The following is a 25,136-nucleotide window of genomic DNA, read 5'->3' on the forward strand; positions in this document are numbered from 1 at the left end:
TTTTGGCTTCCAAAGAATAGGCTTAAAAGGCTCAAACTTGGCTCCAAAGGGAAAAATTTTGAATTTTTGAGAGGGTCAAAATTTTAGAAAAAAGTAGGCTAAGAAAAGATGGCCAATCATCCTCCTAAATCAACTTAAACACTATGTAAACTTAGGCAAGACTAGGAGCAAGTTCTAGAAACAAATACATGAATGCAGATAAATCACACAAGAAAGAAATATATATGGCTCAAAACCTCACAAGGTATAAAGCATGATTCAAGGTGAACAAGCAATTCACTAATTATGCACCTTTTTACCAAACCATCAAATCAAGACGTTAAGCCACACTTAAACATAGATGGAATGTATTATCATTGGCAACTCAGTCTAAAGTGTGTCCCTAAGCATGCTTGTTTCTAAGGATTTGTATAAACCAATAAAAGTTACTAACACATCCAAAGAATCCTATGAATTTAGTTAGACATAATTGAATAAGCTAAAAACATAGATTGGAGTGATAACAATTGGAACATAAAACTAAAGCAAATAAAACCCGTAGGTTGAATCCTTGTCGTTCTTGATGTTCTTGCTTCTTTCTCCAACCCCTTGCACAATGAAGAACTCTCAAATTTATGCTATGGAAGTAATTGGCAAAAAGAAGATGAAAGATTAGGGTTGGTGGAGGAGTTATGAAAGCTCCCCTTTTGGGGGCTAAGGAAGGGTTGGATTCTATGAATGAGGTTATGGGGTATATATAAGCTTGAGAAGAATTTAAATTTGGTAATAAGTTTCCTCCAAGCATTAAGAAAGATGTATTTTCGTTCCCCATAGTAGAAGGAAAAGATTTGGCTTCACAAGGTAATATCTTCTTTCCTTCTTCAAATTTCCGCCTAGGCTGCAGCTGGCAGCTTTGCGCAACTTTGGTAGAACGGCCATAACTCTCTACACATAACTCCGATTGAAGTGATTCTTGTACTATATTGAAAATCTTTTCAAGGCGAAGAGAATGGTGTGTAGAACGCCCTGATCAGACTTCTGGATCGCCAGAAAATTGAGTTTGAAGACAGCTGTCGCACGCTGCTTTTTGGTGGCGGGCCGCCGCACCTTGGCCGTAGGTCGCCGCGCGCAGTCCAGAAGCTTCTGACTCTTTGTGGCGGTCGCCGGGTGTGTATTTGTCACCGCTGAGCGCCGGCGGTTGCCGAAAGTGTTGCGGCTGTCGCCGGAGAAGCTCCAGATTTCCTACTTCGCGTTTTTACTCCTTTTTATGCTCAAATATGCACATTTCTCACAAAACATGTCATAATACCAAAATAGATAAAATATGCAAATAATGGACATGTAATGCAACTTTGACATTAAAAACGGACCAAATAATGACCTTAAAATAGTGCAAAATGCGAGCGTATCAATGTTTGCAGTGAAGTCTTGGATGTTTGAATGAACTTGTGCTGAAACATTTGGTTTTATAGTTTTATTTTGGGGTAGACAATGTGACTGACTTAATATGATTTGACTTTTTATCTATAATTGTTTTGATGGCAGTTACTTATAATATGCTTGCATGTTTGAGATTAATTACAGGTCATATCACTGTTCACTTTCCCCCAAATTTAGGGCATTTTATGAAAAAAGATTGGATTTTTTGTATGTATTAGTTTCTGTGTGTAACAGAGTTTTTAGGACCTATTTTGATTCAAAATCTGAGATTCAGCTAGAGCAGGGAGTTCTATTAGGAAATTATTGCAGTGTAAATGTCATGACTTTGCATAAAAGAAACTTAAAAGCATCTCCTGGTGAATGAAATTAATGGAATTTGAGTGAACATTTCTTTAAAGTCATGTTATGATACAAGAACATCATATCTTCCTAGCACTTGAAAGCTAATTATGCTTTCAGGTTGTGTACCACCTTGCTATAGTTTCGTTCCATTAAACTACATCAGAAAGAAAAATTGTAATAATAATACGTAAAATGCAATATTGTTGTGGTAACACAGCAACATTCATTGAATAAGACTGCAACATAGTATTGTAAAAATTTGTAATTAAAAAAGATTGAAGTTAGACTATTTACTGAAATGAAAGACAACTTGGAAACAATAGTATAAAATTAATATTTAATCATACTGTCTTGTAAAATTAATGAAGGAATAGAAAGTAGCAAATAGTGTGTCTGCACTCGTTTCATTAGACTGCAATATATCTACCCTAATACTGCAAGAACTGACACTATGTAACAACAATTCCAGAAATTTCAACAAGTACACCTAATGTTGTAGTGCCGCGTCGCGTGGGAGGGTCTCTCATGAGCCCGAAAGATACATTGGTTTGGGAGAGTGCATGGATCACTCTTCGGACAACAATGAACTTGATCCCTGGAATCTTGCAGAGGCGCAGGCAGATGTCGATCATTGCGAATGGGTGAAAGCAATGGATTCGGAACTACAATCAATGGTAGACAAAGACGTCTATGATTTGTCTATCCTACCCGAAAGTTGTACTGCCTTTGGGAGCAAGTGGATATACAAACGTAAACGTGGACCCGATGGACGAGTTAAAGTCTTTAAGGAAAGACTAGTGGCTAAGGGGTATACCCAAAGGGAAGGCATCGACTACGATGAGACCTTCTCCCCAGTGGCCATACTCAAATTGATCCGTATTCTTTTGTCTATCGCAGCTTACATGGTTTGGGAAGTATGGCAGATGGACGTTAAGACTGCGTTTTCAAACGGGAGTCTTGAGGAGACCATCTACATGGAACAACCCGTAGGCTATGTGGTAAAGGGCAAGGAACACATGATTTGGAAGCTTAAGAAGGCCATTTATGGCCTCAAGCAAGCATCTAGATCATGGAACCAGTGTTTTGATCAAACTGTTCAAAAGTTTGGATTCGAAAAGTGCCCTAATGAAAGCTGCGTGTATAAGAAGGTTGAAAAGTGAAATGTTGTGTTCTTAGTTTTGTATGAAGATGACATTCTTCTAATTGGAAACAATAAAAAGATGTTGTCATCAGTACGAACTTGGTTGTCCAGCCAGTTCGAGATGAAAGATATGGGTGATGCGGGACACATTCTCGGTATCAAGGTTCTTCGGAACCGTGCATAGAGGACGTTGTGCTTATCCCAAGAGTCTTATATCGATACGGTACTTAGACGCTGTAGCATGCAAGATGCCAAGAAGGGTTTCTTATCTTTTAGATATGGCATCCATTTTTCTCAAGAGATGTGTCCAAAGACAGCATCTGAGATAGCAGATATGAGAAGGATACCATATGCCTCGGCAGTTGGTAGTCTCATATATGTTATGCTTTGTGCTAGACCCGATATCTGCTTTGTTGTTGCCATGGTAGCAAGATATCAATCAAATCCCGGCCAAGGACATTGGACTGCCGTAAAGAACATACTCAAGTACCTTAATCGGACTAAGGACTATGTTCTAGTTTACAATGCAGCCGAGCTCTTTCCTTTAGGATATACAGATTCAGATTTTCAAGCTGATGTAGATTCGAGAAAATCAACTTCCGGATATGTGTTTACCTTAGGAGGTGGAGCTGTAATTTGGAAGAGTATAAAACAGAAATGCATTGCAGACTCTACCATGGAAGCCGAATATGTGGCCGCTTCGGAGGCTGCAAAAGAGGCTGTATGGCTTAAGAACTTCCTTCTGGACTTAGGTGTGGTTTCGAATATGCCCAAGAGCATCACCATCTATAAGTGGGAGAATTAGACGTTAGCACATTTTGTATACTCGAAAGTGTTTTGAGTATAAGTGGGAGATTGTTAGAGTTTGAATACTAGAAATCACGTTTCGAGTGATTGAATACTGTAAAACTCTTATTTTATTTACCAAGTAATAAAACCGATTATATTTGGTCATAATGTTGTTATGTTTTACATTTAATGGATGTTAATTGCATTTTTAAATGTATAAAGTTAACTTAACACAGTCTAAGTGTTTGTTTTAGTAGACCGGTTGTGGGCAGCGTCCCCTTTAAGGTAACAACGTCAGTCCTAAACAAAGAAAAAGAAGAATTTCACAACCTAGATGGAATTAGACTATCCATCGTGAAAGATTGCAATGTTAGTCGACATATTTCTAAGCCTTACTAAAATAAGATGACATTGGTGTGGTATAGGAGTGAACGGATCTAACAGCAAGACTTGTCCTTGGGCTATCTGCTGAAAGGCGAGGTCTGGATAAATATTTGTTTCTTAATCAATGTAGGTTAGCATTGACCATACGGTATTGATTATGCATTACTTTGACTTATCAAATGGTGCGGGTTTTTCGTAACCCAATAATCCTGATATATTGGGTAGTGGTGATTAATATCTAGCGGTGCTAGGATTGCTATTACGTTGAATCATGCGCGGGGTGAGTCTCGTTTGATAATGTCCTCAAGAGGAGCGCGAAACAAGGTTTTATTATTCGGAACCTAGCTAGTTGGAATTTGATTACTCTATGAATAATAAATAAGCGTTTCATGCTAAGTCCATTCTTGGTTAATAAGAAGTTAATTAATCAAGTCCATAGCAGAAATTAATTAATTAATGGACATTTTTATCTTAAGTGCGGGAAATGAAAGTTAAAACGGAAACCCGGATTACTTATAATTTTGGATTTGGATGGGGAGAGTTCAATATTACTTCTGTAGTGGCTGCTCGTAATATTCCAATTAAAGCTTATATTATATTGTGGGTTCAATTTAATTAGTAAAAAGTAAATTGATGAGCCCATATCCAAAACCTTCCATAGATCCCTGTCTGGGCCCAAAATGAACTTAATATAAATAGGAGAATAAAGGAGACAAAAATCATTAATTTTAATAGCTAAATTTTCATCCCTTTCTATACTAGAAGAGTTCGAATTTCACTCCAAATTGGAAAAGGATTTCTTCTGTCTTCTTTATTTAAGTCCTAGTATTCCGGTGAGATCAGCCCACACTGATATCGGAGTACAGTTCGGGAACTAGAGAGAAGATCTGTGGTCTAGTATTCAAAGCGTCACGTGGAGAAGCTGCTAGCCATCATCAATTCTTTGGAGAATTAATTAGGTATTATTCCTGCTACGTAGAAAAGCATGTTTTAGGTTTTAATATTCTTAAAGCATGATTAATTCAAGTTTTGAGCATGATACATGTGAGAATTACGCGAATAGATTTTGTCTAAATAATGTTCTAAATAGATCTGATTATTATGTGATTTATTTGCTCGATTAATAATTATTAAATTATGATAATCAACGCGATTTACGCTTCCGCTGCCAGTTCCTTCAATTGGTATCAGAGCCAGTCTTTGGCTATGATTATTTGGATTTAAATTTCGCGAAATTCATGTATGCATGTGTTATTTGATTACGAAGCATGTTCTTGTATTCCTTTATTTATTTTATGCATGATGAACTCAAGAACATTCGAATCAATAGAACTTGAAATTTTGATTGTACAAGATGTGCGATTCGTCGGCGCTTGCGCCGGGACGAATCGCACTACATGCGATCAAGTAGGGTCGTCAAGCGAGTGGGAGCATAAGGTGCCATCCACCGGCGATACACGGACGAGGGTGGTCTTGTGTGCACCGCCGGCGTGACCGCCGAACCATGCGAAACCCGACAAATCGCGACGGGCAAGTGGGAGTATGAAGACGAACATGCGGCGACGTGAACGCGAGCAGTGGGGTTCATCCACGCCGCCGTCATGATCGTGGCTATCTTCGCTGCTCCAGCGCAGGACCGCCGACGAAGCAGTCGGATGGCGAAGCCACCGGAGATCGCGGAAAAACCCTAACCCTAGAAAAACCCTAACCCTAGCGAGGGCAGCGTGGCGATGGGCGGTCGCCGGACGACGCAGCAGATCTGCACTCAGGCGACGTCGACGGAGGAAGCCTCACGGCGTTTGTTCGCCACGAAAAACGGGAGGGAGGAAGCGGCGCGCTTTCGGGCGCGGGCTGCTGGCGACGCTGGACTGCGAACTCGCCGTTCCGGCGAGCAAATCGTCGGCATATCTTCGTCGTTGATTGCACGGGCGAACCTCGTGCGATTGGATATCGATGATAGAATATTTTAATGATTATTTAATTTCTAAATTAAAGATATCATTAAAAAAAATAATAATATTATTTAATGAAATAAAATATTTTGGGAGGATTTCCCTAGATTTTAGGAATGTTTTGATTATTTTCTATATCTATGGAATATTTTATATCCTAGATGATATAGATAAGAATAATTTAATAGTTTTCTAAATATTATATGTATCTAGAATCCTAATTAGGATAGATATGTAAGATTACATTAAATAATATAATTATTTTCTTCCTAATCTTGAAAAAGGACATTATATGAATTTAATTTTTCATGTCTAATTAAGATTTAAATAATGTACTTTATTTTAGATATATCTTATAGTTTGACATGAATAAGAATTAAATTTTAGGTTAATTAATTCCTAAACTAAGATACTAAAGATAATAAAAGATTTGATTATCCAGTCAATTAAATACCAACAAAATTTGTCTTAATTTGTCTTAAGGCTAAAGAATAAATAATGAAAAACCATAACCCAAATATCTAAGCGATAATTATGAACTTAAAGTTTATATATGGTCTCCATCGGTTGGACTGCCAAATTTTGTTAAGCTAGTTTCTAATATTATCGCCACCACTCTTTGGGGACAATAATCCTACAAAATAGTAAGTTCATATGGGCAGACTTCTCACATAATAAATAGAATGAACTAGAAAGTACCTAATATTATCGCCACCTGCTCCGTGGGGACGATAATCCGAAGGAACTATGAGTTTCAGGGTTCAATCAGAATTTATGAGATAGCTTGATTTTGTTATCAGCACATGAACATTGTCATGGAATTGTGTTGTAGAAATAAAATTTTGTAATGCTAAATCTGATGGTCGTGCTTAGGCAGCATTAGGCGGCCATGCCATTTTGTGGTCTCTGGACTATTCGTCGGTGTTATGACCAGTAAAATTGTCAAAATTTTGATGCGTATTAACCTCCTCAGGAGGATACAATTTATAAATTTTGTTGTTGTAAGATTTTGAAAAATTTTATGGTTAATCTACTCAATTTCCTTACATAAGTTTATGACAAATAATAAATTCTTATGTTTGCATTGCAATAAAATCCATCAAGATGTCTTTTAATCCTCTTTCTGCAATTCTCAAAGAAAACAAACTCGAGGGCCAAAATTACATAGAATGGAAACAAAATTTGGATATCGTTCTCACAGCAGAAGTTTGTGCTCACTAATCCACGACCCCCAATGCCGGTGGCTAATGCCACGCAGGGACTGCGAGATGCGCATAGATGGTGGCATAAGGCGAATGAGATGACTAAGTGCTATATGTTGGCATCTATGTCATCAGTACTCAAGCATCAGCATTCTGCCATGGAGACTTATGCAAAATCTCGCGAATCTTTTTGGTACTCAGAATCGAACAGCTACGTCTCAAGCCTTTCGGAGTATCATGACGAAGACTATGAAGGAAGACACATCTGTGAGGCAACATGTCCTCGTGATGATGAGCCACCTCAACCAGATTGATGTTTTGGGAGGGACGATCGATCCCGAGTCCCAGAATACTATAATCCTTCAGAGTCTTCCCCCAAGCTTCCAACAGTTCAAGCTCAATTTTGAGATGAAAAAGCGGGAGTTTAAGGCTGAGCTGCTGACTGAACTTCAGTAGGCGGAGGACCTTATGGTTCAAGCTATAGTAGTTATGCTGAGTTTGGCGCCTAATTCCTCTGGCTCTAAGCCTCGCCAGGAAAGAAAAAGGCACCGAACCCAGTGGGAGCTAAGAATGCTAAGGGAAAGAAGAAGAGCAAGGGTGATAAGAAGCCTACTGGAAAATGCTTCAAGTGTGGAGAGAAAGGTCATTGGAAGCTAGACTGTCCTAAGAAGGGCAAGGCTACAGGTATGAACCATGCTCTAGTAGTCGAGTCATGTTTGGCTTCGACATCTACTCATACGTGGGTTATTGATACTGGAGCAACTGATCATATATGTTTTGATCCTGACTTAATGCAGGTGACAAGATGGATACATGATCGTGAGATCGAAGTCCAGCTGAGCGACGCTACTAAAGTAGCGGCCGTTGCAGTGGGAGACGTTTATTTGCGTTTTTGTAGTGATAGATTTTTTATTTTGAAGAATTTTTTGTTGATACCTTCTTTTAGAAGAAATTTAATTTCAGTTTCTAAATTGTCTTTTGATGGATTTCGATTTCTTTTAATGACAATTGCGTTATTAAGAAAGATGGTTCTTATATCTGTCGTGGTATCATGGAAAACAATCTGTACACAATCACTTCTACACAGTTTAATCAACGTAAATCAGAACTCAATTGTACATCGAAAATTTCTAAGAAAAGAAAAGAACCTTCAATTTCAATGAATGAAACGTACTTATGGCATCTTAGACTTGGTCATGCCAACGAGAGAAGGATTCATGCGATGGCTTATCAAGATCTTATTAAAGGTCATGAGAAGAAACCGTTTTCGAAGTGTGAATCCTGTTTGGAAGGCAAGATGACTAAGAGACCTTTTAGGTCAAAGGGTAATAGGGCCAAGGAAGTACTTGAGCTCGTTCATACTGATGTGTGTGGACCAATGTCAATCGAGGCAAAGTACGGTTTTTGATATTTCATCACGTTTATTGATGACTTCTTGAAAATTGGATTCGTCTATTTGATGCGCTACAAGTCTGAAACTTTTGAAAAGTTCAAGGAGTTTAAGGCTGAGGTAGAGACGCGTCATTGCAAGAGTATCAAATGTCTGCGATCTGATCGCGGAGGCGAGTACCTAAGTGTCGAGTTTTTGGACTACTTATCAGAGTCAGGAATTTAATCCTAACTGACTGCGCCGGGCACACCCCAATTGAATGGCGTAGCTGAGAGAAGGAATAGGACTTTGTTAAACATGGTCCGTTCAATGATGAGTTATGTACGGTTACCAATTTCGTTTTGGGGACATGCCTTGCTATCTGCAAGTCATATATTAAACAATTTACCTTCTAAATCAGTTCCCACTACCCCATATGAGGTGTGGACTGGGCGTAAGCCCAATCTAGAACATCTCAAGGTGTGGGGATGTCCTGCTCCTGTTTTGGAAAAGGATCCAACTAAGCTGGAATCTAGGACGGAGGTATGTGTGTTTATAGGCTACCCTAAAGGATTGGAAACTTATGAATTCTATAGTCTCCGAGATAAGAAAGTCATTGTGAGCACTCATGCCACATTCTTAGAGGAAGACTTTGTAATGAATCGTAAGTCCAGCAGTGAGATAGCTCTTGAAGAACAAAGTTCAGTCACAAGTTCCATTAACCAAGAACAATTCCAGAAATTTCAACAAGTACACCTAATGTTGTAGTGCCGCGTCGCAGTGGGAGGGTCTCTTATGAGCCCGAAAGATACATTGGTTTGGGAGAGTGCATGGATCACTCTTCGGACAACAATGTACTTGATCCCTGGAATCTTGCAGAGGCGCAGGAAGATATCGATCATTGCGAATGGGTGAAAGCAATGGATTCGGAACTACAATCAATGGTAGACAAAAACGTCTATGATCTGTCTATCCTACCCGAATGATGCACTTTTTATTAGCACTAAATAAACCTGCAAGTATACAGAGTATATATAGTATAGCTAAAGGTTAGTACCGGATATCGAACACGGGGAAGACGAACACAAAGTGTCTATCTTCTACTAAGACTCAAATACTATCTGGAAAAACAATTGGGTTTTGAAAACTTTTGAAAAACTAAAAACAATAGAAAGCATAGATCAACTAAAAGCAGATAAATCAAGAGGAAGACAATAGAGATAAGGGAATCCCAGGGATGTGTGTTCACAGTTATGGTTATACAAAATTCCAACTACAATACCCTAGCACAGTTTATACTTTGAAAGGACGAGTCACCTAGCTTATGCTCATGCGATACAAATGTTGATTACAAGATTAGGGTTGTCAATCCTAACACGTAACTCCAAAAAGCTCCTAAGACCCTTGAAAAGTCCTCACTCTCAATTAACAGTGCCGTTTTAAGGGAAGCTAACTATAGTGTCTACTAAGTGAATCTAACTCACTAGAACTCTGTCACAGTTATGAAGCAAGTTATATTAAATCATACATGATTGTGTCACTTAATCATGCAGCATCAAAACTACTTAAGGAAGAAACAAAGTAAAAACAAAACGGATATTAGATAGAAAAAGGAATTTGTATAACCAAAGTCGTTACTAACACATCCCTAGAATCCTATGAGTTTAGTTACACATAATTGAATAAGCTAAAAACATAGATTGAAGGGAAGACAATTTGAACATAAAACTAAAGCAAATAAAACCCGTGGGTTGAATCCTTGTCGTTCTTGATGTTCTTGAAATCCTTCTCCAACTCCTTGCACCAATGAAGTACTCTAGGTCTTGATCTCTATGAAGTATTTTGCAAGTAGAAGTTCTCTCTTTTTGATGAAGCTTGAGGTCTTATTTATAGGGAAAAGCCATGCCTTGTTGTAGAAGGAAAAAATCTCCAAAATATGGTAAAACTGGGTGCAAATCTAGGGCTTCTCAAATTCGCCGCCTTTCTCCGGCGGGCCGCCGCACCTTGGCCGACGGCCGTCGCGTTGGAGTCCAGAGAGTCTGTTCCCTCGGCGGCGGACCGCCACACATCATCCGGCGGTCGCCGGACGACACTTCTCTTCCAAGCACATTTTTCTGAGGCGGACCGCTGCATTGATATGCCCGCCGGGCGCCGGCGGTCGCCGCACACATCCGCGGCGATCGCCGGTCGTCGTCTGACTCCAGATTCCCAAACTTGGCGTTTTGGCTCCCTTTTTCGGCTCATTTATGCACATTTCTCACAAAACACGTCAAAATACCAAAATAGATAAAATATGCAAATAATGGACGTGTAGAGTGACTTTGACATAAAAAACGGACCAAATAATGGCCTTAAAACAGTGCAAAATCCGAGCGTATCAACTCCCCCAAACTTATATTTTTGTTTGTCCTCGAACAAAACAATAAAGACACAAGAATAGACGCACGGAATGCACAAGGACTAGATGTCATAATTGCCTCAAAAGATGGAAGAATAGATTAAGCATGTATTAACACAATCAAATCAAGCAAGGCTTATTGGTGCACTTTCATTACTAACTCGTGGAACACCTTGAATTCAAGCCCTCGCACGTGGCAAACTTCCAAAGATGAGAAGTGTTCTCTCACTCTCAAAGTGTATAAGGATAATGTGTACATAAGCACTCAAATCATACATCATGCAAAGTTTACCATAGGCTTGCTCAAAGTCTACTCCCTCCTCTACTAGATGTGATTAAGCTTCAAAAGTCCAAAAGGTCTTTATCTTTGGTTATAATGTAGGCTTTTTGGTAGGTGAGGAATATTTGGCTAAAAAGTGACTAAAAATAAAAATATCCCAAGTAGATTAAAGATAACTCCATTTTTCTAAACCCAAGGCACTTTTAACACTTTATTTATTTCTCCTTCAACTCACTTTCCAATCCTTTGATTTTCTTTTCTTTTCACAACCTTTCACACATTTTTTTCCTTTTTTTTTCTTTTTTCTTTCTTACACATCCTTTCTTTTTTTTTCTAAGATCAAGCACATATTTGGAATTTTTCTCAATTTCACAGCACTTTTATACTTTCCCCTTATCTCTCCGATTCCTTTACAAATAAGATAGCAATAACTAACCCAAGGAATTGTCCCCATTATTTTGGCTTCCAAAGAAAAGGCTTAAAGGCTCAAACTTGGCTCCAAAGGGAAAAATTTTGAATTTTTGAGAGGGTCAAAATTTTGGATAAAAGTAGGCTAAGAAAAGATGGCCAATCATCCTCCTAAATCAACTTAAACACTATGTAAACTTAGGCAAGACTAGGAGCAAGTTCTAGAAACAAATACATGAATGCAGATAAATCACACAAGAATGAAATAATAGGCTCAAATCCTCACAAGGTATAAGCATGATTCAAGGCGAACAAGCAATTCACTAATTATGCACCATTTCACCAAACCATCAAATCAAAACGTTAAGCCACACTTAAACATAGATGAAATATAATATCATCGGCAACTCAATCTAAAGTTTGTCCCTAAGCATGCGTGTTTCTAAGTTCTTCATGTTAAGTTCACGACATGGATTCAAGAAAATATTTTTTACAACAAAGTGTAAAATAAGTTTGCAGGGTCGGTAGGGACGTGAGTGAACTACTGAAAAAAAACGTACCTTGAAAATTCTTGTGTCGAGGCTTGACCGGGCGAAAGTTGAGAAACTTTGGAAAAATCGCGCTGGAAAAATACGCCCAGGTGGCGGCCCGCCGCAGCATGTCCGGGGGTCACCGCGCGACAACAGAATGTTCCAGCGAGCAGGTAGCGGACCGCCGCAGCACATGCGGCGGTCGCCGCGTAGAGGTCAGAGCATGCGAAAAAAATTTCAAAGCACAAAATGAAACTAAAACCAAAAAAACCTAACTTAAAACAAAAATTTTCAAAAACAAGGTTGGGTTGCCTCCTAACAAGCGCTCTTTTATAGTCATTAGCTTGACGTTACCCCCTTCTTTACTCCTTGGGTGGTTCCTCTAGATCAACCTCCTCCTCCACTATCTTGTCCGAACTGTAATACTTTTTCACACGGTGGCCATTGGCTTGAAACAATTGTCCATCCGGAGCTAGCAATTCCACTGCTCCACTATCATATATCTTCTTGATCATATACGGGCCGGTCCATTTAGACCTCATCTTTCCGGGGAATAGAGAAAGTCTCGAATTGTGCAACAGAACTACATCCCCCAGCGTGAGCTCTCGCGGGCTGATCATACGTTCATGGTAAGCATTCATTCGTTCCTTCTAAATAGATGAACTGTCGTAAGCCTCCATCCTAAATTCATCCATCTCATTTAGAAAAAGACGTCTTTCTTCACCGGCTTTGCGAAAGTCATGTTTCAACTTTTTGATTGCCCAATATGACTTGTATTCCATCTCAAGAGGCAAATGACAAGACTTACCAAACACAAGTTGATTAGGAGACATACCTATGGGGCCTTTGTAGGCGGTACGATATGCCCACAATGCGTCATCTAACCGGAGTGCCCAATCTTTACGATTCACACTCACCGTCTTTTGAAGGACTGACTTGATTTCCCTGTTTGCTAACTCAGTTTGCCCATTTGCTTGAGGATGATAGGGCGAAGTTACTCTATGCTTGACTCCATATTTGTCCAACACGCTGTCCAACCATCTATTGTTGAAGTGAGATCTTCCATCACTAATAAAGGCGCGGGGCGTACCATACCTGCAAAATATGTTTTTTCTAACAAAAGCAATGCCAACTTTAGAATCGTTAGTATTGGTTGGAATTGCTTCCACCCATCTAGAAACATATTCTACTGATTTCGGGAACGGTCCCATAAAATCTATTCCCCATACATCAAACAATTCTACCTCAATGATGGTATTCATTGGCATCTCCTTCTTCTTAGAAATTCCACCCGTCCGTTGGCATTCATTGTATTGGAGAACAAAACTAGCGGAGTCGCGAAAATTGGTAGGCCAATAGAATCCACTTTGCAAGACTTTTATCGTGGTTCTTTGCACACCAAAGTGGCCTCCAGTGGGGGACGAATGGCACTTTTCGACTATAGCCACCCAATCTTCTTGAGGGACACATCTCCTAAGTATAGTATCTGCACATCTTTTGAACAAGTAGGGCTCATCCCAAAAGTAAGATCTTACATCTCTATAAAATTTCTTTTTCTGATAAGGAGTAAGATCGGGAGGATGCACCTTTGACGCCAAATAATTGACAATATCAGCGTACCAAGGAAAAGTGGCTTGAGTGAAAAATAGGTGCTCATCTGGGAAGTCCTCGTTGATTTCTTGAGACAAGTCTTCTCCCTCCACCGGGTGTTCCAACCTTGACAAGTGGTCTGCTACCACATTCTCGCACCCTTTATGTCCTTGATTTCCACGTCAAACTCCTGGAGTAGCAAGATCCATCGGATAAGTCTTGGTTTTGCATCCTTCTTTGCAAACAAATGCCTAATAGCTGCATGGTCAGTGTAAACAATAGTCTTAGTTCCAACAAGATAGGCCCTAAATTTATCAAAGGAATAGACAATAGCAAGCATCTCCCTTTCAGTAGTCGTGTAATTAGCTTGGGCAGAATAAGTTCTACTAGCATAATATATGACTAAAAATATTTCCCCTCTTCTGCCCTAAAGCTGAGCCGACTGTAATATCACTTGCGTCGCACATGATCTCAAATGGTTGACTCCAATCTGGCGTGATGAGGATAAGAGCGCTGACTAGAGCCTTCTTCAAAGTCTCAAAAGCCTGCAAACAATCGGAAGTAAAATTAAATTTCACATCCTTCTCAAGCAATTTACAAAGAGGTTTAGAGATCTTAGAAAAATCCTTGATGAATCTTCGGTAGAAGCCTGCATGTCCTAGAAAACTCCTTACTTCCTTTTCATTGGATGGCGGTGGGAGTTTCTCGATGGCTGCAATCTTTGCCCTGTCTACCTCTATCCCAACGGCGCCATTTTGGAAGGTCAGGTTTTCTTTCCTCGGGTTTTCGTATGTCTATGGGAGTGTATCCAACTGATCAGGAAGAGATTCCCGACCCAGCTGAGTCGTTGGTACGACAACCGGGACCTGGCTTCAACAAGTTTCCTCAACCCACTTCTACTAATTAGTATAATGGAGGTAAGGGTCGAATCACACGAGGATGGACACGTTTTGATAACTGCGGTGACTTTCCTGGGTGTTTTGGTTAGCTACCACGCTTGGGTTGAGATTTTACCTAAGCGAGAAATAAAGGTGGTACTCTACTTACTAGTAGGCGTGAAAATAACAGGCATGTGGTGGTGTTCGTGAAAGTAGGGGACAAGGTGTCTCAGAGGCATATGGAAAGTAGACAGTTACTAAAAGAGGAAAATTAGACAACAAGGTATATCTGATGGCTAGTGGCTCTCTGACAGGTCTGGATAGTACAACTGAAAAGTAGGGAACAAAAGCAAAAGTAACTCAAAAGTACAAGTGGTCCAAACTAAAGTTGATTTTGAGGTTTGTAAAGTGAAGGGGAGTAGGCGGTGGGGTGTTTTATAGAGGGGTGGGTAGTTGAGGGTTTTGACCGGTAGTAGATGGTTGCCGGGTTGCGACGCTTCGTGTGGAAGGCGGTTGCGAGTTCTTGCAGCTGATTGGACGTTGCCTGTCACGTCCCTGCTCCACGCGCCCTCCCAGTCTCTGCACTCGCCTGCAAAGCTGCACCACGCACCAAAATTCAAAATTTACTCATCTCCCCCTTCTCAATTAGCTAGAAATAGAAATAAAGCAAATAAATGGCTCTTTAATATAATTCAGAGTTTCACCCAAGTGGTATCCTCGTGGTCAGTACGAACTCCAAATTAATATTTAAGATCCGAAAAATTTTTTTGTTGTTTTTCCTTCTTAACTTAAGTTAAATTACTAAATATTTACAATATTTACATCATTACTAAGGGTATTTGAAGTTTTACCCGGTCAGTAAGTACAAATCATATGACGTTGACCAGGTGGAACTCCAAACCCCTTTCCTACTAGTCATTTAGACGCTATTAAAGTGTAGTGGAATTTCTTCCACTACACACATCTCTTCATTTTTCCTATATATTTTTAATCTATGTCCATTAACGACAAAAGGTTCGGAGTTAGGGATACTCCCTGAAATCTCGACCGCTCCATTAGCACGTAGTGCAGTGATAATGTAAGGTCCTGCCCATTTGGACTTGAGCTTCCCAGGCATTAGCTTCAATCTTGACTGGAAGAGTAGTACTTTCTGACCAACTCGGAGATCCTTGGTTCTCAGATTTTTGTCGTGCCACATCTTTGTTTTCTCCTTGTACCACATGGCTGAGTCGAACGACTCCAATCTGAGTTCTTCCAGCTCTTGTAGTTGTAGCTTCCTTTCCTCTTCACAGGCCTTAGCATCCACGTTAACCTGCTGAACTGCCCAGTATGCTCGGTGTTCAATTCCCACTGGCAAGTGACACATCTTCCCAAAGACGATGCGATAGGGGGACATCCCGATAGGAGTTTTGTAGGCTGTCCGATATGCCCACAGAGCATCCTCCAACCTTGTGCTCCAATCTTTTCTGGAGGGGTTGACTGTCTTCTCTAAAATGCTCTTTATTTCCCTGTTTGAGATCTCTGCTTGCCCGTTGGCTTGAGGGTGGTAAGGACTGGATAGGCGGTGATGAACTCCGTACTTCTTCATAAATGCTTCGGCCGTTCGGTTGCAGAAGTGAGTGCCTTGATCGGAGATGATTGCCCTTGGTGACTTCTTTAGATTCACAAGTGCTTGTGGCTTTGGCTTCTATCCACTTTGATACGTAGTCAACTGCCACCAGGATGTAGGAGTTCCCATAAGATGAGGGAAAAGGACCCATGAAGTCCATACCCCAGATGTCGAACACCTCACAAACTATTACTGGAACTTGTGGCATTTCATCCCTCGCGGAGATCCCACCGGTCAGTTGGCAACGGTCACAACCCTTGCAGAACTCGTATGCATCTCTATTCAGGGTTGGCCAGTAGAATCCGCTATCTAGCACTTTTCTGGCAGTCTTCCTTGGCCCGAAATGTCCTCCACATGCCAAGGAGTGGCAGTGTGTTAGTACATCCCGTTGCTCCCAGTCAGGAACACATCTTCTAATGACCTGGTCTGCTCCTGCCTTCCACAAGTATGGATCGTCCCAGAAATAATACTTTGCTTCGCTCTTGATCTTCATCCTTTGAGCCTTTGTCACGTTGGCACCATTGGCAGTCCTCCTGTTATTAATTAGTTTGCCAAGTTCGCATACCAGGGATCCTGTCCTACCTTCCCCTTGCCCTTGGTTGTTGCGTCCTGACCAGTAAGTCTCATCACTTCTTCCCAATCGATCTTTCTTGCGGAGAAAATCACTTCACATAAATGCTCTTCCGGGAATCGATCTCTCACATCCTCACTGTTCCCTTCTTGTATTATTCTGCTCAAGTGGTCCGCTACCTTGTTTTCAACTCCCTTTTTGTCTTCTACCTCCCAGTCGAATTCTTGTAAAAGCAGCACCCATCTGATCAGTCGGGGCTTTGACTCCTTCTTCGCAATGAGATACTTAATCGCCGCATGATCAGTATAGACGATGACTCTGGATCCCAGTAGGTACTGCCTGAACTTTTCGAATGAATAGACAACCGCCAACATCTCCTTCTCGGTGGTGTCATAATTCCGTTGGGCTTGATTCAAGGTCTTAGATGCATAGAATATCACGTACCTTTTCCCATCGATCTTCTGACCCAGTACGGCCCCCACTGCATAGTCACTAGCATCGCACATCACCTCGAAGGGGTGATCCCAGTTAGGAGCCTGAATAATCGGTGCAGAAATCAATTTTTCCTTAAGGAGGTTGAAAGCAGCCTTGCAATGCTCGTCGAAAACGAACTCCACCTCGTTCTGGAGAAGTCTGGTAAGGGGTTGGGCAATCTTGGCGAAATCCTTGATAAATCTCCGATAAAATCCAGCATGGCCAAGAAAACCTCTTATTCCTTTCTGATCAGTAGGGAAGGGTAGTTTGGATATGACATCCACTTTAGCTTGATCCACCTGGATCCCCTTTTCTGACACCACGTGTCCTAAGACAATTCCTTCTGTAACCATAAAGTGGCATTTCTCAAAGTTTAAAACCAGACTCTTTGCTTGGCACCTTTCTAGTACCACATCCAAATGTTGCAAGCACGAGTCGAAAGAGTCTCCATAGACAGTGAAATCATCCATGAAGATCTCTATACAATCTTCAATCAAATCCGAGAATATGCTCATCATGCACCGTTGGAAAGTACCGGGGGCGTTGCATAGGCCAAATGGCATACGCCTATACGCATAGGTTCCAAATGGACAGGTGAACGTGGTCTTATCCTGGTCCTCCGGGTTCACGTAAATTTGAAAGTAACCACTGTACCCATCCAAAAAGCAGAAGTACTTCCTCCCAGCCAGTCGCTCCAGCATTTGATCGATGAATGGCAGGGGAAAATGGTCCTTCCTGGTTGCAGTGTTCAGCTTTCGGTAATCTATACACATTCGCCACCCAGTAACTAGTCTGGTGGGCACTAGCTCATTCCTCTCATTCTTGACCACCTGGATCCCTGATTTCTTGGGGACCATATGGATTGGGCTGACCCATTCACTATCTGGTACCGAGTATATAATGCCCAGTGAGAGTAACTTCAAGATCTCCTTCAGTATCTCTTCCCGCATGTTTGGGTTCACCTTTCGTTGAGAATCTCTATGTGCCTTGGCTCCATCCTCCAGTCTAATGTGGTGCATGCAGACGTCCGGGCTTATACCCACCAGGTCCGTAAGGCTCCACTTGCGGGGGTAGTGTGTCTGTAGGTAGAGGGTTCTTCTTTGAATCCTCCTCTTGCTCTTGTTCAGCATCTGATTTTTCCTCCATACTGGCCGGTACCATGGCCCCTACGGATCCCGCTAGTTCCGACTTCTGACAAAATTCCGTAATTGCTTCTTCGATCTCCTCGTCAGTCTAACCCTCGGCTACTGATCATATCACACCATGCAGCTGCTTCCACATCAGCCTGGGCATACACATCCAAGGTTTGGAGCTTTTCCTGCAATAATTCGGTCTCAAGAAATTCTTGGACTAAAGGGTCAATTACATCAACATAACATAGATTTTCAGAATCTATTGGTTTTTTCATGACTTCATTGATGTCAAAGACAAATTTCTCACCATTAAAGTCAATGCAGATTGTCCCCTCGGCCATATCCACAATTGTCTTAGTCGTTCTTAAAAATGGTCTTCCTAACAATATCCCGCTAGACTCCCTAGCTTCTGGTTCACTCATTTTTATGACATAAAAATCAGCGGGATAAGTAAAGTTTTGTATCCTGACCAACACATTTTCTAACACACCCTCAGGATTGATACATGACCTATCAGCCAGTTGGATCAACACCCTAGTATTTGACAATTTTACCCCCTTTAACCGATTATAAATGGATAACGGCATAACATTGATAGATGCTCCTAAATCACACATTGCATGCTCGATTTTCACATCTCCAATTGTTATGGGTAAAGTAAACATACCTGGGTCGGCTCTCTTGGGTGGTAGTTTCTCCTGTACAATGGCTGACGCTATTCCTTCCACCATGATTTTTCCATCCTCCTGGGCCTTTCCGGCTATAAACTCCTTTATAAACTTCCCCAGAGGGGGCAGTCTCACGGCTTGGAGGAATGGTATGGTGACATCCAGCTTCCCAAAGATCGACATGAAATCCACAGGGTTTTCCTTCTTCCTCTTCGTCACAAACCGATATGGAAACGGTTTTTCTCCCTTAGCCTCTCCAGTCAGTCCTTGTGGACTTTCCCTTGGTGCCTCCTGGGTTTGAGGTTCCGATGTGGGCATTGTTCCTTCCGGTTGCTCATTTCCAGGTTGTGTTTCTCCCTCCTTTCCTTCCACAGTAGGCTTCTCGTTTAGAAAAAACGGATCCTCCATCTGAGGCAGAGGCCTCTTGAGTTCTTCTGCTGAGATGGTGTCGCTCAGCACCCTTTCTCTACTAGACTCCCCAACAGGGTTCTTGAGTTGAGGTCCATTGTAGGCTGTTTCGGACCGCAGTGTAATCTTGCTCACATTTTCCTTTTCAGGTACATGGACTGTAGATGGGAGTTTCCCTGAGTTCCCTTTCATTTCGCCCACCGAGTTAGCGAGCTGGGCCAACTGCCTGTTCATCATATCCATATTTGCCCTATGCTCCTTCTGGGCACTTTGCATTCCTTGCATAGTTTCATTACTGGACTGCAAGTCGTTTTTAATGCTTTGCTGCGAGGCAAGCATCTCTCCCATCATGTCCTCCATGGACCTCCTCGACCTATTTGGGTGATGGAATTGGTTCGAGCTCTGGTGCTGGTTATACTGGGGTGGTGGGTTTGACTGGTAGCCCGAGAAATTTTGTTGGTTTTGGTTCTGTGGGTACTGATTATACTGGGCAGGAGGGTTGTATTGGTCGTGGTTGTTTTGGTACTAATTTTGGTTTTGGTTGTGGCTGTTATGTTGAGGCCCTGGGTTAAATTGGTTCTGGTTTTGGTTCTGGTTGTTTCGCTGATGGGGTGGCACATATGTATGTTAGAGTTTGTATACTAGAAATCACGTTTCGAGTGATTGAATACTGTAAAACTAAGGTGTTGGTGCACCTCTATCTCCTTCATGCGATGGTTGGGGCATGACTCCAGAAGGCTCATGTACTTCTCCCAGTACTCGCTCAGGGTTTCATCATATTCTTGTCTTATGCACGATATTTTCCTCTTCAATGCACTTGTCTTTGAAGACGGGAAAAACTCGGCTAGGAAAACTGACTTGAAATCGGCCCATGTATTGATAGAGTCGGCTGGGCAGGCGCATGAACCAAGTGTTGGCTTCTCCCTTTAGGACAAAAGGTAGGGCCTTCGGTCTGTAATCGTCCTCGCTTGTTCCTGCTGGCCGCCTATGCGCCTTACTGATTTTGCGAGAATTCATTTAAGAATTCGTATGGTCCTGGGGTAACCACTATGGCTTGTGGGGGGTCTCCGTCGGCGTGTGCGGTAAGTGTTGCGAGCTCGGGATCTTCCTCACCTTGGTCAGCCATTCTCACTAGTGTTCTTACTGGTTGGGGTGGAAGCTCCGGGAGTTGGTATTCTAGTTCCTCTTTCTCCTCATCGCTACTCGTGCCTAGGTCGGACAGTGCTGTCGACAGGCCAGAACGAGTGGTAACGAGTATTGTTCCTCGGGGAAGTATCCTTGGTCTCCACTGGCCAGGAGCCGAGCCACTTCTCATAAACTGAAAACAAAAAGAAAAGGAAAATTATAAACAGTATGTACACCAAAAAGATCACACACAATAACAGGTATGAACGCCATCCATTCCCGGCAACGGCGCCATTTTGGAAGGTCAGGTTTTCTTTCCTCGGGTTTTCGTATGTCTATGGGAGTGTATCCAACTGATCGGAAGAGATTCTCGACCACCGAGTCGTTGGTACGACAACCGAGACCTGGCTTCAACAAGTTTCCTCAACCCACTTCTACTAATTAGTATAATGGAGGTAAGGGTCGAATCCCACGAGGATGGACACGTTTTGATAACTGCGGTGACTTTCTTGGGTGTTTTGGTTAGCTACCACGCTTGGGTTGAGATTTTACCTAAGCGAGAAATAAAGGTGGTACTCTACTGACTAGTAGGCGTGAAAATAACAGGCATGTGGTGGTGTTCGTGAAAGTAGGGGACAAGGTGTCTCAGAGGCATATGGAAAGTACACAGTTACTAAAAGAGGAAAATTAGACAACAAGTTATATCTGGTGGCTGGTGGCTCTCTGACAGGTCTGGATAGTACAACTGAAAAGTAGGGAACAAAAGCAAAAGTAACTCAAAAGTAAAAGTGGTCCAAACTAAAGTTGATTTTGACGTTTTCTTCTTCACCAAGTATTGACAAAAATCATATGAACACAAACACCATAACTAAATTCAGATTCATAACCTCAAACACAAGATCCATTGATTAAAATGCTCAACTTAGAACAAACGATGAAACTGCAATTTTACTTCTACTAACTGACATGAAAGGTGGTGATCACGGCGCAGAAAAGAAACTCATGCATGGAAATTTGACTAAACATAACTACAACTTCAAATCGACAACTCCAGATAAGAAAACACTTAGAAATTAAAAGCAACAACTAGATCTAATTTCCCTAGGCAGAATGAAGCAAACTCGAACCAAAGCGACATACGAAATAGAAACTTCATAATTTAAGCGTTGGAACTTCACAAAGTATTTCAAAAGGCAACAACGATGAGTGTTTGCAACAAAACCAACAACGAAAGCAAGTAAATATTAAACTAGAAAGCAAAGTAACGATTGTTTGGCCACTTCGGGCGATGATACTGCTATACTACTACGATAACTGGCTGGAACGGTGGATCGATGACTTCTCCGGCAGACTTCTAGACGTCAAGTGACCATGGCTGTGGCGAGGAACGAGAGATTGGACAATGCTGAAGGAACTGATCTTCTAGAGAGAATTCTACTAAGTGTATCCTTGAACCGAGAACTAAAGGCCGAACTCTAAGAGCGAACTCTTTCTCTCTCTCCAAGTGGCTTCTTTTATAGGGAGGCTTGCCCTTGCTTTTAGGGTAGACTTTTATGCCCTTGTTAATGATCATCCCAGCTATCCTTCTTCTCCATCTCGAGCCTTTTCTCTGGCATGCATCCTGGTCAGTATTGCACCCTTCTAGCGCCCTTTTCACTTGCGTCACCTAAATCGTCTCCTACTTGACTTGGATCCTTTAATCCTGCACACTTGAGCAACTGTTTTGCAGATAATACATGCATTTCACTACATACTGACCAGTAACCAAGGCTTAGAATACGACTTATCAACACTTTATGCCCTAGAACTATACCTTCTTTCACCATAAAATGGCATTTCTCCCAATTAAGAACAAGGTTAGTTTCTACACATCTCTGCAAAACCTTAGCTAGATTGTCAAGACAATGATCATAAGATTTACCAAACACAGAAAAATCATCCATTAAAACTTCCATCACCTTCTCAATCAAATCATGAAATATGGCCATCATACATCTCTGGAAAGTGGCGGGGGCATTACACAAACCAAAAGACATTTTTCTATAAGCTTAAATACCATAAGGACATGTAAAAGCAGACTTATGTTGGTCTTCGGGGGCAATTGCAATTTGATTATACCCAGAATAACCATCAAGAAAACAGTAATAATCGTATCCCCCTAGTCTATCAAGCATTTGATCAATAAAAGGTAGAGGGAAATGATCTTTCCAAGTGGCTGCATTTAACATCCTATAATCAATGCATACTCTCCATCCTGTGGCTACCCTAGTGGCTATCATTTCTCCATCCTGGCCGGGTACTACTGTCATCCCCCCTTTTTTAGCTACTACTTGCGTAGGACTTACCCACTCACTATCAGATATTGCATAAATAATCCCTGCGTCTAGTAACATTATCACCTCTTTTCTTACTACATCTTGCATGATAGGGTTAAGTCTACGTTGGTTTTGCACACGAGGTTTATGCCCTTCCTCAAGTAAAATTCTATGCATGCATGTGGTGGGGCTAATTCCTTTTAGATCATTAATAGACCATCCTATGGCAGACCTATACTTGTTCAAAATGCATAAAAGCTTCTCACACTCTTGCTCACTTAATGCAACGGATACAACAACAGGGTAAGTGTTTTCCGGCCCTAGGAAAGCATACCTGAGATGGTCGGGAAGAGGTTTAAGCTCTACTTTGGGCGGTCCCCGTGACTTTCCCACCGTTCTTCTCCTTTTTGCCTCTTCTTCGGGAGTGCGTAATGGCAAAAATGCATTCCCCATTTGGGGGGTTCTTTCTGGTAGCACTTCCAATTCTGCAATGATGGCACATACGTTAGCATCACAAGAAGATAAATCAGTGTTAGGAGTAAAAGAATTTTTGAGACAAGTTTCAAGAGGGTCCTGGTTTTGGTGATAAGTGACTTCTACTTCTTCAACACAATCGGTGACGATTTGGATGACACTGCATTCATGGTAGCCTTCTGCCCCTTCTTTTCCATGAAATTTCAGGGCGTCGTAGATGTTGAATGTAATGCTCTCATCATGTAGCTTTAATGTAAGCTCTCCCTTATGTACATCTATCATGGCTCCCCCAGTAGCTAAAAACGGTCTTCCAAGTATCAAGGGAACCTTCTTGTCCTCCTGCATGTCAAGAACAACAAAATCAGCTGGAAAAATAAATTCTCCAACTCTTACCAAGACATCTTCTACTATCCCCATTGGTGTTGTTGTGCTCCGATCTGCCATTTGCAGCGTGATTGAGGTGGGACGGATGCTGTCAACATCAAGTTTCCTGTAAAAAGACAAAGGCATCAAGTTAATGCTAGAGCCTAGATCATATAACGCCCTACCCTTTACATCATTCCCCAAAACAAAAGATAAAGTAAAACTCCCTCGATCCTTGTGCTTAGTGGGTAATCCCTTTTGGATGATAGCACTGCAATTCTCTATTAGGCCTACTGTCTCATATTTCCCCCATTTCCTTTTTCTTGCCACCACATCTTTCAGAAATTTGGCGTAATTGGGCATTTGTTGCAGGGCTTCTACTAGTGGAATATTGATGTGGACTTTACTCATTGCTACCAAGAATTTGGCAAACTGAGCATCAAGCTTCTTGCTCTGCAGACGTTGAGGATACGGGACAGCGATACTGTTCTATGCGGGGTTGTTTGGCTGCTGATGTCCAGCCGGCGGGCCGCCGCGATGAAGTGTGGCGGTCGCCGGGCTTCCGCCAGTGGCCAAGCCTAAGTTCTCCTCGACCTGCTAGGTATAGACGGCGGACCGCCGTGTTGGGGTGCGGCGGACAGCCGCACTGCTTCGTCAGATGCATCCCCAGACGGCTTCTCTGCCTCCCTTCTTCTCATTCCTAGATCTCCTGCCTCTGGCAGTTGATATGTAGTTCCGCTGCGCAGTTGTACGGCGTGGCATCTTCCTCTCGGATTAACCTCTGGCAGGCTAGGAAGGGTACCTGGGGTGTGCCTGTTTCCTATGGTCGTGGCTATGATCCCAAGATTAATATCCAGCATCTCAACTTGAGCAACTAGGGTTGCCAACCCTCTTTCCAAGGTGCTTGTGTTTCTTTCTAGATTTTCCAACCGCTGGTTCGTCAGATTTCTAGTTGATTTTCCCAAGTAGAGCGGGGTTGATCTTCCATACCTGCACATAATTCAGACGAGTTATCAGAGCAGTAATCTTGTGCATCACAGGAAAATTCAGAGCAGTTTGGGTCATAGTATGATCCCCCATGGTCGGAGTTATAGTATTCATTGCTTAACCCACACTGCTGTTCGTAGCCATATGGATCCTCCATCCCTACAGGAAAATCCATCGTAAAATAAAAATAAAAATAAAAGAAAAAGAACTAAAATAAAAGCGATTAAAATCCATAGTAGCAAAATTATCCGTTTGAAGATATCACTCCAAAGTGAATTGTCTTCCCCGGCAACGGCGCCAAAAACTTGATGCACATTTTATTAGCAC

Source organism: Salvia hispanica, chromosome 1 (assembly GCF_023119035.1).
Source record: "Salvia hispanica cultivar TCC Black 2014 chromosome 1, UniMelb_Shisp_WGS_1.0, whole genome shotgun sequence".
NCBI classification, from domain to species: domain Eukaryota; kingdom Viridiplantae; phylum Streptophyta; class Magnoliopsida; order Lamiales; family Lamiaceae; genus Salvia; species Salvia hispanica.